The 15,034-nt window shown below is 43.7% G+C and overlaps 1 pseudogene; it reads right to left on the bottom strand.

Moving 5' to 3' along the window:
• Positions 1-2,232: 2,232 nt before the first annotated feature.
• Positions 2,233-2,657, bottom strand: LOC134480468 (large ribosomal subunit protein uL29-like; annotated as a pseudogene).
• Between the last annotated feature and the right edge of the window lie 12,377 nt (positions 2,658-15,034).

Raw genomic sequence — 15,034 nt, 5'->3', positions numbered from 1 at the left:
AGCCATTCTCACTGGTGTGAGGTGGAATCTCAGGGTTGTTTTGATTTGCATTTCCCTGATGACTAAGGATGTTGAACATTTCTTTAGGTACTTCTCAGCCATTCAATATTCCTCAGCTGAGAATTCTTTGTTTAGCTCTGTACCCCATTTTTTTTAAAGATTTATTTTATTTATTATATATAAGTACACTGTAGCTGTCTTCAGATACACCAGAAGAGAGCATCAGATCTCTTTACAGATGGTTGTGAGCCACCATGTGGTTGCTGGGAATTGAACTCATGACCTCTGGAAGAGCAGTCGGGTGCTCTTAACCGCTGAGCCATCTCTCCAGCCCTGTACCCCATTTTTAATAGGGTTATTAGATTCTTTGAAGTCTAACTTCTTGAGTTCTTTGAATATATTGAACATTAGCCCTCTATCAGATGTTGGATTAGTAAAGAGCTTTTCCCAACTGTTGGTTGCCATTTTGTCCTAATGACAGTGTCCTTTGCCTTACAGAAGCTTTGCAGTTTTATGAGGTTCCATTTGTTGATTCTTGATCTTAAAGCATAAGCCACTGATGTTCTGTTCATGAAAGTTTCCCCAGTGCCCATGTATTCGAGACTCTTCCCAATTTATTCTTGTATTAGTTTGAGAGTATCTAGTTTTATGTGGAGATCCTTGATCCACTTGGACTTGAGCTTTCTACAGAGTGATAACAATGGATCGATTTGTATTCTTCTACAGGCTGACTCCAGTTGAACCAGCACTATTTGTTGAAAATGCTATCTTTTTTCCACTGGATGATTTTAGCTCCTTTGTTAAAAATCAAGTGACCATTGGTGTGTGGGTTCATTTCTGGGTCTTCAATTTTCACTGATCTATCTGCCTATCTCTGTACCAATACAATACAATAGTCTTTATCACTATTGTTCTGTAATACAGCTTGAGGTCAGGGAAGGTGATTCCCCTACAAGTTCTTTTATTGTTGAGGATAGTTTTCATTATACTGGGTTTTTTGTTATTCCAAATGAATTTGCAAATTGCTTTTTCTTTTTCTTTTCTATTTTAAAGATTTTATTTATTTTATGTATATGAGCACACTGTAGCTGTCTTCAGACACACCAGAAGAGGGCATTAGATTCTATTACAGATGGCTGTGAGCCACCATGTGGTTGTTGGGATTTGAACTCTGGAAAAATAGTCAGTAATCTTTTTTTTTTTTCTTTTTTCTTTTTCTTTTTCTTTTTTTCGGAGTTGGGGACCGAACCCAAGGCCTTGCTCTTGCTAGGCAAGTGATCTACCACTGAGCTAAATCCCCAACCAGTAATCAGTGATCTTAACCACTGAGCCCTCTCTCCAACCCCCTAAATTGCTCTTTCTAACTCTATTAAGAATTGAGTTGGAATTTTGATGGGGATTGCATTGAATCTGTAGATTGCTTTAGGCAGGATGACCATCTTTACTATGTTAATCCTGCCAATCCCTGAGCATGGGAGATCTTTCCATCTTCTGAGATCTTCAATTTCTTTCTCCAGAGACTTAAAGTTATTGTCATACATATCTTTCACTTGCTTGGTTAGAGTTACACCAAGGTATTTTATATTATTTGTGACTATTGTGAAGGGTGTCATTTCCCTAATTTCTTTCTCAGTCTGTTTATTCTTGGGGTAGAGGAAGGCTACTGATTTTTTTGAGTTAATTTTATATCCAGCCACTTTGCTGAAGTTGTTTATCAGGTGGAGGAGTTCTCTGGTAGAGGGGTCACTTAAGAATACTACCATATCATCTTCAAATAGTGATATTTTGACTTCTTCCTTTCCAAATTGTATCCCTTTGACCTCCTTTTGTTGTCTAATTGCTCGGGCTAGGACTTCAAGTACTATATTGAACAGGTAGGGAGAGAGTGGATAGTTTTGTCTAGTCCCTGATTTTAGTGGAATTGCTTCAAGCTTCTCTCCATTTAGTTTGTTGTTAGCTACTGGTTTGCTATATATTGCATTTACTATGTTTAGGTATGGGCCTTAAATTCCTGATCTTTCCAAGATTTTTAACCTGAAGTGTTGTTGAATTTTGTCAAATGCTTTCTCAGCGTCTAATGAGATGATCTTGTGGCTTTTTTTCTTTGAGTTTGTTTATATAGTGGATTACGTCAATGGATTTCTGTATGTTGAACCATTCCTGCATCCCTGGGATGAAGCCTACTTGATCACAATGGATGATCATTTTGATGTGTTCTTGGATTTGGTTTGTGAGAATTTTTTTTTTTCAGTTTTGGACTTTATTGTCACTGTCGCCGTCTCGGGCCTTGACTGCGCATACTTGCGCATGGGTACAGATGCTGCTTCTTGGCTTCTCTTCATGATTGGTGAGCCGGCGGCGCACGGCTCTCGTCTTCTCGGGTCGCAGGTCCAGGGGCTTGTACTTCTTTCCCTTGTAGAATTTCCTGAGGTTTTCCTTTTGAATCTGATTAATGACAGTGAGGACACGGGCGATGGATTTGCGTACGACTCGTATCTTGGAGAGCTTGGACGCGTCACTTTGGCCACGCGAAGCTGGGGCAGTTCCACCTTCAGATCATCCAGTTGTTTCAACAGCTCCTCCTCCTTCTTGCCGCGCAGGTCCTGAGCCTTAATCGTGGCCATTGCTGCGCTGTTCTGGTTTGTGAGAATTTTATTGAGTATTTTTGTGTCAATATTCATAAAGGAAATTGATCTGAAGTTCTCTTTCTTTGTTGGGTCTTTGTGAGGTTTAGGTGTAAGTGTAATTGTTGCTTCATGGGATGAATTTGGCAGTGTTCCTTCTGTTTCAATTTTGTGGAATAGTTTGAAGGGTATTGGTATGAGCTCTTCTATGAATGTCTGACAGAATTCTGCACAAAATCTATCTGGTCCTGGGCTTTTTTTTGGTTGGGAGACTTTTAATAACTGCTTCTATTTCTTTAGGAGTTATGGGACTGTTTAGATGGTTTATCTGATCCTGATTTAACTTTGGTACCTGGTATCTGTCTAGAAAATTGCCCATTTCATCCAGATTTTCCAGTCTTGTTGAGTACAGGCTTTGTAGTAGGATCTGATGATTTTTTTTAATTTCCTCAGTTTCTGTTGCCATGTTTTCCTTTTCATTTTGTTAATTTGGATACTCTCTCTATGTCCTCTGGTTAGTCTGGCTAAGGGTTTATCTATCTTGTCAATTTTCTCAAAGAACCAGCTCCTGGTTTTCTTGATTCTTTGTGTAGTTCTTTTTTTTCTACTTGGTTGATTTCAGCCTTGAGTTTGATTATTTCCTGCCTTCTACTCCTCTTTGGTGTATTTGCTTCTTTTTGTTCTAGAGCTTTTAGGTGTGCTGTCAAACTGCTAGTATATGTTCTCTCCAGTTTCTTTTTGGAGGCACTGAGAGCTATGAGTTTTCCTCTTAGCACAGCTTCCATTGTGTACCATAAGTTTGGATATGTTGTGCCTTCATTTTCATTAAATTTTAAAAAGTCTATAATTTCTTTCTTTCTTTATTCTTTCACCAAGTTATCATTGAGTAGAGCATTGTTCAGCTTCCATGTATATGTGGGCTTTCTGTCCTTTTTATTGTTATTGAAAACCAGTGTTAGTCCATGGTGATCTAATTAGATGCATGGGATTATTTCAATCTTCTTATATCTGTTGAGGCCTGTTTTGTGGTAGATTATATGGTCAATTTTGGAGAAGGTACCATGAGTTCCTGAGAAGAAGGTGTATTCTTTTGTTTTAGGATGAAATATTTTATAAATATCTGTTAAATACACTAGGTTTATAACTTCTGTTAGTTTCTCTGTGTCTCTGTTTACTTTCTGTTATGAGAGTGGGGTGTTGAAGTCTCCCACTATTATTGTGTGAGGTGCAATGTGCACTTTGAGCTTTAGTAGGGTTTCTTTTATGAATGTAGGTACCCTTGCATTTGGAGCATAGATAGTCAGGATTGAGAGTTCATCTTGGAGGATTTTTCCTTTAATGAATATGAAGGGTCCTTCTTTATCTTTTTTGATAACTTTTGGTTGAAAGTCGATTTTATTCCATATTAGAATGGCTACTCCACTTTGTTTCTTGGGACCATTTGCTTGGAAAATTGTTGTCCAGCCTTTTACTCTGAGGGAGTGTCTGTCTTTGTCACTGAGGTGTGTTTCCTGTATGCAGTGAAATGCTGGGTCCTCTTTACATATCCAGTCTGTTAGTCTATGTCTTTTTATTGGGGGAATTGAGTCCGTTGATGTTGAGAGATAACAGTTGTTTCCTGTTATTTTGTTGTTAGAGGTAGAATTATGTTTGTGTGTCTCTCTTCTTTTGGGTTTGCCACAAGGAGATTACTTTCTTGCTTTTTCTAGGGTGTAGTTTCCTTCCTTGTGTTGGGCTTTACCATTTATTATCCTTTGTAGTGCTGGATTTGTAGAAAGATATTGTGTAAATTTGGTTTTGTCATAGAATATCTTGGTTTCTCCATCTATGTTAATTGAGAGTTTTGCTGGATACAGTAACCTGGGCTGGCATTTGTGTTCTCTTAGGGTCTGTATGACATCAGTCCAGGATCTTCTGGCTTTCATAGTCTCTGGCGAGAAGTCTGGTATAATTCTGATAGGTCTGCCTTTATATGCTACTTGACCTTTTTCCCTTACTGTTTTTAATATTCTTTCTTTGTTTTATGCATTTGGTGTTTTGACTATTATGTGACAGGTGGAATTTCTTTTCTGGCCTAACTTATTAGGAGTTCTGTAGGCCTCTTATATGTTTATGGGCATCTCTTTCCTTAGGTTAGGGAAGTTTTCTTCTATAATTTTTTGAAGATACTTACTGGCCCTTTAAGTCGGGAATCTTCCCTCTCTTTTATACCTATTATCCTTAGGTTTGATCTTCTCATTGTGTCCTGGATTTCCTGGGTGTTTTGGGTTAGGAGCTTTTTTGCGTTTTACCTTTTCTTTGATGGTTGTGTCAATGTTTTCTATGGAATCTTCTGTCCCTGAGATTCTCTCTTCTATCTCTTGTATTCTGTTGGTAATGCTTGCATCTATGACTCCTGGTCTCTTTCCTTGGTTTTCTATCTCCAGGGTTGTCTCCCTTTGTGGTTTCTTTATTGTTTATATTCCCATTTTTAGATCCAGGACGGTTTTGCTCAATTCCTTCACCTATTGGTTGTGTTTTCCTGTAATTTTTTTCTTTTTTTTCAGAGCTGGGGACTGAACCCAGGGCCTTGCGCTTGCTAGGCCAGCGCTCTATCACTGAGCCAAATCCCCAACCCCTGTCCTGTATTTCTTTAAGTGAGTTATTTATGTCCATCTTAAAGTCCTCTAACATCATCATGAGTTGTGATTTTAAATCAAAATCTTGCTTTTCTGGTGTGTTGAGGTACCCAGGGTTTGCAGTGGTGGAGGAACTGGGTTCTGGTGATGCTAAGTGGCCTTAATTTCTGTTGTTTAGGTTCTTGCCCTTGCACCTCACCATCTGCTTCTCTCTGGTGTTTGCTGGTCTTGCTGTCTCTGGCAGTGGCTTGACTCTCCTGTAAGTCTGTGTCAGCACTACTTGGAGAGTGAGATCTGGGTCTAGAGAGCTGTGGCACAGGATCAGCTCAGGATGCAGACAGAAACTGGAAGTATCCTGTCCCGGAATGTTCATCAGTTCCTGTGTCCTGAGGGCTCCAGGCTGGATCCTCTTGGGCCAGGAATGTGAGCAGAAGTAGTGGTTCTAGCTGTGTTCTCAGAATCGTTCACACTTCTGAGAATCCAGCTCTTTCCCCATGGGATGTGGGTACAGAGTTCTGTGGTACAGGGTGGAGAGCTGCAGGTGCAGGTGGAAACTGGAAGCTCGCTCGCTCGCTCGCTCGCTCGCTCGCTTGCTTGCTTGCTTGCTTGCTCGCTCGCTCGCTCGCTCGCTCGCTTGCTTGCTTGCTTGCTCGCTCGCTCGCTTGCTTGCTTGCTCGCTCGCTCGCTTGCTTGCTTGCTTGCTCGCTTGCTTGCTTGCTCGCTTGCTTGCTTGCTTGCTTGCTCGCTTGCTCGCTTGCTTGCTTCTCTCTTTCTCTCGACAGGTTCCTCTATGTAACCCTGACTGACCTGGAATTTGCTCTGTACACAAGGCTTGGCCTGTTCTGACTTCTGAATACTGAGATTAAAAGCGTATCCCACTACTTCCCAGTTAAAGTGAAATTTTTAAAAAAGAAGAAAATGTAAGATTGTCTTTCCTGTTTTCAGTTCTAGTGACATTAAAAGCCTAGACCCATTTGAGGTCCAAGGGAGAAGTATGACTTGTTTTAGATAGAGTGACCTTCCAATCTAGAGTCCAGGTTCTGATCTGGCATTGGACCCAGGTCAGGACATGAAGGGGAGAGATCTGACCTCTGGCCTATAAGATAAGGCAGAAGGCTGCCAGCTTCCCTGACGGACTGGAACTGGGCGGACAGGCTTCTGCCTAGATGGGAGGGAGACAAGAGTGGGGAGGCCAGCTAACAGGATCCACTGTCCTGCAGAATGACCTACTCTTGGGCACACACCTCTTTGACCTCTGCATCCACTCTGGGTCTTGGTGGACCTATCAAGTCCATTCTTCTGCCTGGTCATTGCTTGGAGAGGGATCCTCAGTGATGGCAACTGCTGGGCCTTGGTGTAGCCTGTGTTAACTGCCTCTTCCAGAATATTCCATATGATGTTTTTACTTCTATTAAATTCAACTCTGGAAATTCTTATTCTAAAGTTTCAAATTGGGTTGGAGGAGGGAAAGGGTTAGAGAAAGAGAGCGCCTTGCAGAGACAGCATCTTTTGGTAACCATGGTGATTAGCCTGGTAACAAAGATGTTCTGTGTGGAGTTTTCCAGCCTGGGGACTGTGTGGGCAGTACAGTGCACCTGTCTAATGATGGAAAGAAGCAACCTTGGGCTGCAGACGTGAGCATTAGACTCTCTGAAAGGGTTAGGGGGCAGGCTTGGTCTTGACATAGCAGTGTTCAGAGTGGGGCTGTTAGGTCCGGTGGCTCCCAAGTTGGTAAAGGATGGCCAGTGGGCAGCTCATCCTTTGATGGGTTGTAGTGGGTAAAATCTAGGAGGAGAGGCTTCGTGTCTTCCTGTGTGTCTCCATGTCCCTCTGTCTGTCTGCTTGCTGTCTCAAAAAGCAACAAAAAACTTATGGAAGCCTCTCACCTAGTTCACAGTGCCAGGTTAAGTCCTACATGGTAGCTCTGAGATTGTTCTAGAATGATACAAAATTGCGTTCCAGGAAAGGTGAGGTGAGAGGTTTAAAGGGTTGACTCTGCTGGTATTGTGACTTCCTGTATAGCTGCTCATTAAAGATGAGCCTGGTGTGGTGGTATATGCCTTTAATCCCCGAGGCACAACCAGGGCAATGCCAACATAAATTAAAAATAAACATTTAAAAATCTGGTGGCTAGGCAAGTGCACACATACCTCACACATCCTTCCTCCCCCCAAAATGGAGCAGATGGACATGTTACACAGCCTGCCCTGGTGCTGCTGAGATTGTCTCCACCAGGCCAGCAAGATGGCAATGCAGGGAAAGACACTTGTCCCTAAGTCTAATGACCTGGGTTTCATGGTGACGGGAGTGAACTGACTCCCATATCTTTGACCTCTGACCTACCTAGGAGCTCGTGTACCCATATATACATGCACAAAATAAAATACATGTAGTTTTTAATTTAAAAAATGAAAGACTGGGTCCCTAGCCCTTCAGGAAGAGGTGGAGGCCCTAACCAGTTGGGGTTGGGGATGGGGAAGAGACCCAGTTGGACGGGTGCAGGGACATCATGATGATGTGGCCATTCCATGACCCTGAAGGGGGCTTCATAGATGAGGTGAGGATGGGTAATCAGGGCCTGTGTTGGTGGGGGTGAGGGAGATGAGGGCCATCTAATATCCCTGGTGTCTGGTTGTCTTTACGCCTGCCACTGCTGTAAGGGGGGCTCTGTAGAATCAGGGTTCAGAGAGCGATAGTGGGGGTTGGGGAACCAACAGAAAGGCAGACATATGATGACAAGGAGAGAACCAGGCAGCATAGGGCACAGGAGGTAGACAGGCTAGACTGGAGGAGACCGGAGATACAGAGACAGAAAGATGAGAAATAGGCAGTTAGGGATGGGAGAGATGGGGGATGGAAGAGAGATGGAGGGTGGGAAAGATGGGGGGGGGGTCGATGTCATTATGCAAGTGAAGGCAGACAAGTTAGGTCAAAGCCATGATTGGATAGTAAAAAAAATAAGGCGGGGACAAAGCTTTTATAAGGTGGGAGAGAAGGGGAAAAGAAGAATCAAGATGGAGATGGGGAAGGATGACTCAGATCTGGGTGGTCTTGAATTGCCAAGGTAGCTGGGATAGATTTCTGTAGGCAAATTTATCTTATCTAGGTGGGCAGTTTACATCCTAATCAACTGATTGTGTAGATGTCGAGCCTCTGTTGGGCTGGAGTCATGGCTTGGTGGTTAAGTTTATTGTGTAGATGTACTGTGGATTGAGAATTTAACATATAAATCTGATTGTTGGGTTACAGTTTGTTAAGTCTTGATTTTACCAGGTAGTTGAGAATTTATACTTTAACTACCGGGGGTGGGGGGGGAGATTGCTGGGAGCATGGGCAGAGTCTGCGATAGGCCAGCCCATGTCGGACTTCTAGAGCTCTGACTTTACTGGGTAGCTGGAACCAGAGAGTTTGAGGCTAGCAGAAAGTCACTGGGAGAGATACTAATCTGAGATAAACTAGCGCTAGTTCCAATCGCTGGCTGGAACCGGAACTAGCAATGGGGATAGGAGAGAGACGGGGGTCAAAAGACAGATGAGAGAAACACAGATGAAGAAACACAAAAATTGGAAGAGATGACAGCCAGAGAAAGAGAAAGATGGAGGAGAGGAGAGGAGAGGAGAGGAGAGGAGAGGAGAGAGAGAGAGAGAGAGAGAGAGAGAGAGAGAGAGAGAGAGAGAGAGAGAGAGACCTGAGAGCTAGAATGACAAGTGTGCACCCTACATCCAGTTTCCATGTTCCACACAGGGTGCAGGGTTAGGGTGAGCGCCCTTACCCACTGGTCATGAGCTCACCTTCTGTACCGATTCTCCCAGATCCATCATCCTTTTTGTTCTACACTATGTATTTATTGTGTGTGCACAAGTGTGCCATGGTGCACACATGAAGGTCAGAGGACATCTTGCAGGAGTTGTTCTCTCAGTCTATCACATGGGCTCCAGGCTTTGAACTCAGACTTAATGGCAAGCTGCTTTTCCCATTGAGCCATCTTGCCAGCCCTCACATGTCTCTTGACATTTTCTATGATTACCACAGTCTCTATTCCCACCCATTACTGGCTTCTCCTCAGCTGTCAGAATGTCGTTTTCAGTGTCTGTTGTCCTCAGCAATCCTGGGTAGAGCCAGTCTTCCCAAGCTCCTTTTCCCTTGTCACCAGCACGCCCCAGAGCAGCCTCCACTAGTAAGTCACTTCTTTGATTTACGTTTTATTTATTTTATTGGTTTTTCCAGACAGGGCTTCTCTGTGTAGATCAAACTGGCTTCAAACTCACAGAGATCTGTCTGCCTCTACCTCCTGAGTGCTTGGGTTAAGGTGTAAGGGTCAATTGTTCACTGAAGAATGATACCCCAAATCAGATAGTATGCAAAAACTGGGGAGGTGTTGTTCTGTAGCACCTAATTTCAAGATGAAATACAGGGTGTGGAGCGACCTTCCATTGTTCTTGTGGTGGTTCCTCTGGGCCTCAGCTGCTGGATCTTCTCTACTGGCAGGCTTACCATGGAAGTGGTGTAATGCTGTTTGGATCCTGTCCACCTTAACAACCACAGAGGTCAGCTTGTTTGGTGACCACTTTAGGGGCAAGGCTGTTGATGTGTCAGCAGTGGCCCCTTTTATAAACGTGGAAAGTCAGTCCCTGTGACGGCTTGGATTTTGACCAGGGGCACAGCTTGTGACTGTTTTCTATCACCTGTATTAATGACTTCCCCAGGAGCATCTACCATATCACCCCAATTCCTCATTCGCTTTCCCTGGAATTGCAGGAATATTAATTTGAGTACCTCATTATTGTAAAAAAAAAATCCCTTCCCTGTAAGTTTATGGGTATGTCTCAACTTCCCTGTTTGTCCTTCTGGACCCATACAAGTCCATCTGACACTTTGTCTTATTTGTGATAATTTACCAATTCCTATAAGTGTAGGGGTAAAAGACTTCATTTTTTATAATTTTACAGCAACAAACACCATTCATTTGTACCACTAATTCAGGTTTCTGATCACTGACCATTGTTTGCCAGAATACAAGTTTTCTGGTATTCCTAAAGCCCCCGTTCTTTCAACAGGAGCAGCATTGCCCTTGATGTCAGGAAATTAACAATTGAACAATTCTATCCCGTTCCAATTTGCATCTCCTTTTTCACATTTGCCATGTTTTTTTTTTTTTTTTTGGTTCTTTTTTTTTTCGGAGCTGGGGACCGAACCCAGGTCCTTGCACTTCCTAGGTAAGCGCTCTACCACTGAGCTAAATCCCCAGCCCCAACATTTGCCATGACTTTTATTTCTTCCTTGTTATCCTCATCTTCTACACCTGGATATACAATAAATCCTTGAGAAGTTAATTCACTTCTTCCCAAGATTATTCCCACTGTCCCTGAGGGTAAGGAACCATGCATACCAGTAGTTAACCAATAACATTCTCCTTTGGGGGATAATGTAAGAGAGGTATCTATGGCCAGGTCCAAAGCTGCACTTCCTTCTCCAGAAGTTCAGAACTACCTAATTTTGATTTTCTTGCCTATTTGGTACTCCTGACTGACCAAAGGAAAAGGAACCATATTATTTGCTGTGGAGCCTCAAGCTGACAGTCCCTCAGTTTCTTTCCTGAGAGTAAGAGGTTACCTCGCACATCTGTCTCAGACCGGCAGTCCTTAGACCAATGTCTGCCCTTTCCACAGTGGCTGCAAAACCCTGGTAGCCTTTGTGGTCACAGTGACCAGAGCTTGCTTGTTCTCATCTATGATTATTATTTTCTCTAGACTAAATGTATCTGTTATTTTGAACTCTGGATCTTTTAGCCTTACAATGAAAACATTGAGCATTTTGATTCCTTGTATTTCCAGCTACGATTTGCCCTGTGATATTTGCATTATACTTTTGAGAACCAATACCAGCTTTCCCTTATGCATTCATCTACAGGGGCTCCACGTGCTTTCAATGGTCTGATCACTCTCTTACATTCAGTGTTTCATTCTCAAAGCCAACATTTTATCAATGACTGTCTGGTTTTAGGGTCTGATATGGCTTTATTCACAGCTGAACTCATCCTCTGTGAGAATTCTGTAAACGCTTCTCCAGAATCCTGTATTATTTTAGTAAAGTAGGTAGATATTTCCCCCCAGGTTCCTCAATCAAATCCTAAGCTCTTTCTTAAGATTTATTTTTATATATGTGAGTACATTGCAGCTGTCTTTTCAGACACACCAAAAGAGGGCATCAGATCTCATTATAGAAGGTTATGAGCCACCCTGTAGTTGCTGGGAATTGAACTCAGGACCTCTGGAAGAGCAGTCAGTGCTCTTAACCGCTGAGCCATCTCTCCAGCCCCAAATCCCAAGCTCTTAAAGCAGTAATACAACATTGTTCAATTACACTATCATCAATCAGATCTGAGTTGTTATTCTTGTAAGTCAGCATAAGGCCCTTCACCAACTAGCTGGTTTTAGTAACATTTATTACCCTTGCTAAATTATGTTGTACTGGTTTTGTGTGCTTCCACCACAACCACTGTACTTGTTGACCAGCTTCTTGAACAGCTGAGACTAATCCCTTCCAATCTTGTGGAATCACCCTACCCTATGCTGTGTAGCCCCAGTTCTTTGACAAAGTAAGAATATAAACTATACAAAAGAATAGAGATTCTCTAAAATGCTCTAAATCTAGCATTTCTATTGGTTGCCATGTTAGCTCATTATAGGCAGGACCACCATCATTAGCAGACACGTGCTGCAAAAACACTAGGAAGGCTGAAGGTGCCTGTGTAGGCCCAAGCACATCCTCTAGTGATGCACTCTGTTGCACATTAACCCTTTGTGCCTGTGGCACCTCCTGCTCTTCCAGGCCCCTGGTCTCACTGAGGTGCTTTGGGCACCTGATGGTGAGAGTATGTGGAGCAGGGCAAGGAGGCACTTTACCTTCCAGCTTATTTTCTTGTTCTGGTTTGCCCTGGAGTTATCTGTATTTTGATGCTAATTCCACTGTCCCAAGGACAGCTGCCTAGTCACGGACTCCGGACTCCGGACTCAGGTAACTCCACCAGAACCTTCTCTCCATTTAATTTGTAAAATACAGGTGAGGGCAGGTACAGGTTAGAAGGAGGCCTGTCATTGGAGGAGAAGGAAGGATGGGCAGGAGAAAAGTTTGAAGGAAGAGGAAGAGACTGGAATAGAAGGAGGAAGAGACAGGAGGGACAGAGAGGGTAGCTGCATCGGAGAGAAAATGGAAGCTGACGTTAAGATTCCACTCTGTGGGGCTGGAGAGATGGCTCAGTGGTTACGAGCACTGACTGCTCTTCCAGAAGTCCTGAGTTCAAATCCCAGCAACCAAATGGTGGCTCACAACCATCTGTAATGGGATCCGATGTCCTCTTCTGGTGTGTCTGAAGACAGCTACAGTGTGCTCACATACATATAATAAATAAATAAAATATTTTAAAAGAAAAGATTCCACTCTGTGCATTATGAATACACAGGTTGTTATGAATGTTCTTAAGGGATGGATGTGTACAGGGCTTTTTATGTCTAGGTGGGCAATTATATCTTATCAGTTGGGTCAAAGGTGTTGTGTGTTCTTATGTGACGGTTTGAGTGTAGGAAAGTGTGCGGCATCTGGGGACACTGGGCCACCTTGCAATTGGGATGTGTGTTTCTGGCATGGAAACCTGCCTTGGGAACTAGATAGGTAGAGAGATTGCTGATGGCTCAGAGAGAGGCCTTCGGCAGTGCGATATGGTTTGGAGCAGAGCAGATGAGAGGCTTTGCTGACTGAGTCTTAAGATATCAGCAGATATCTTGGGGCGCTGTGGTATGGACCTAGTGGGAGATAAGAGAGAGCATTTTTATTTTTTATACTTTTACAACAACATTCTCTTTCCCTTTCACAGTTCACTACATGCTGGGCCTCACTCACCAAGCCTGAACTCTGTTCTCACTCTGGCTCCCTCTACTTCCCAAACGTTTTGACCTCCAGTCGCAGATTCTCTATGGGCAGAGCCAACTCTGAGATCTTTACGAGCACTAGAGAATGGAGTGAACCTTCTGAATTTTCAGCTTTCTCTCCAAAGTTTTTCAGAATAGTATATGTAAACACTACAAAACAAAACCAAAAACCCCCTCTGGGAACATAGATTACCCAGCCGCAGTAGCTGCCATTTTGCCAGTCTCCTGAAGCAGCATTGCTAATGCTCCATAGTCTGCCATTTTCTCTACCACACTAGAAGCAGAGTTACCCATTATGCCTAAGCCATGTTGGGCACCACCTGTTGGCATAAATTTTTTACTTTTAATAAGGGCTCAACCTCTCCTCTAGCTCATAGCCAGCAGAGGTAGTGCAAGAGAAAAGTTACTATGATATGGGGGAAGTGGACCTGTTCAGCACTAGTCCTTTGGGGGGTGAGCTTGATCTTCTTGGGCAGCAGTTCAGTCCTGTAGCAAATACCAAATATGACTTACCACCTGTAGACCAGTCCTCTAGGCAGGCAGACACCAGGCATGAACCAGCAGCTACAGTCCAGTCAAGTAGACACCAGGCATAAACTGGCAACTGTAGTTCAATCCTTCCAGCAAGCAGATACCATGCAGCTGTAGTTCAATCCTGAATAAACTGCCAGGATTGCCAACTGGCCTGAGGCGAGGCTGCTAACGTGGCCAGCTGCTGCAGGAACCTGAGAACAGTTAGTTATTGGGCGAGTTCCTCTCAGTGTTGGAGTTATCACAAGTTGAGCTCACCAATGCTATGTAAGGCAAACCAATACATGCGTAGTGAGGTGGAGCAAACCAAACCCAAGCTCAGTGCTCATCTCCCATGGCCTGTGGAGTCACGTATCTGCCATAGCCAAACATCTTTTCACCTGTGTCTGCTTCAGGAAAAGTCTTTCATGTGTTTTCTTTGCAAGACACCTTTCATCTGTGTGCCCCAGAAGAATAACATTTGGCATAACTAATTTTCCAAAGAACTAGAAGTTTCCACTTCAATGTACCCCAGACACGTGACCTCAAGTTGACAAAGTTCACCCTTCTTAGCAGATACTAAGTAGCCAAGTTGACTCAGCTCCTGGAGCAGGTGTCCTGTGGCCTTCTAGCAAGTCTCCAAGTTGGGGGCCCACAATACATACTGGAACACTGCGATTTGGGGTGCTTGCTGGCACTCACCCAAGTCCTCACACAATGCCTCACCAGAGATAGTTGGTGAGTTCTTGAATCACTGAGGCAGGGGTGTCCAAGTCAGTTGTTTGTTGGAGCTTCTCTCCAAGTCTTGCAAATAGAGGCTTTAGGGTTCTAGAGCTGCAAAGACATCCTGCCTGTCAAGTACTGCTTACCTGTGTGCTCAGGAGGGTGTACAGGTTAGAACTGTTGGAATGGATCTCTTCCACCTCTTATTTTCCTCCCTTAAGTCCTTGACCAGAAGAATGGGAGTGCTCCATGCTGATTGGCAAGGAATCAGAATCCCTACCAACTAATGTGAGGCTGACCCCTCTTCTGGCTTCTCTGGGCATTGGATATTGCCTGATTTAGGCCGGGGTACCCCCAGCTTTTAATTGAACTAGAACTGGGGTCCAATGTCAGGAGAGTCCCATTGGATGGTTTTCTGCCCAGACATTGGGGACTTCTGCTAGGAACGTCTGGAGCAGCAGGCTTTGGGATGGGACTGGTTGAGGGGACAGTTTGTGGTGTTCTTCTGGGGACAAGGTCAGAACATGGATGGGCCACTGGTATTCAGCATTTCTGCTCCTTCTGGGCTAAATGGATTTAGGCTCTGATTTTGGTGAGGAGATCTCCTCCCAGCAGAGGGTACAGGCATCCA

The sequence above is a fragment of the Rattus norvegicus genome, chromosome 9 (genome assembly GCF_036323735.1).
Source record: "Rattus norvegicus strain BN/NHsdMcwi chromosome 9, GRCr8, whole genome shotgun sequence".
Classification (NCBI taxonomy): domain Eukaryota; kingdom Metazoa; phylum Chordata; class Mammalia; order Rodentia; family Muridae; genus Rattus; species Rattus norvegicus.
The sequence above is the reverse complement of the archived record's forward strand: the minus strand, read 5'-3'. Positions and strand labels throughout refer to the sequence as shown.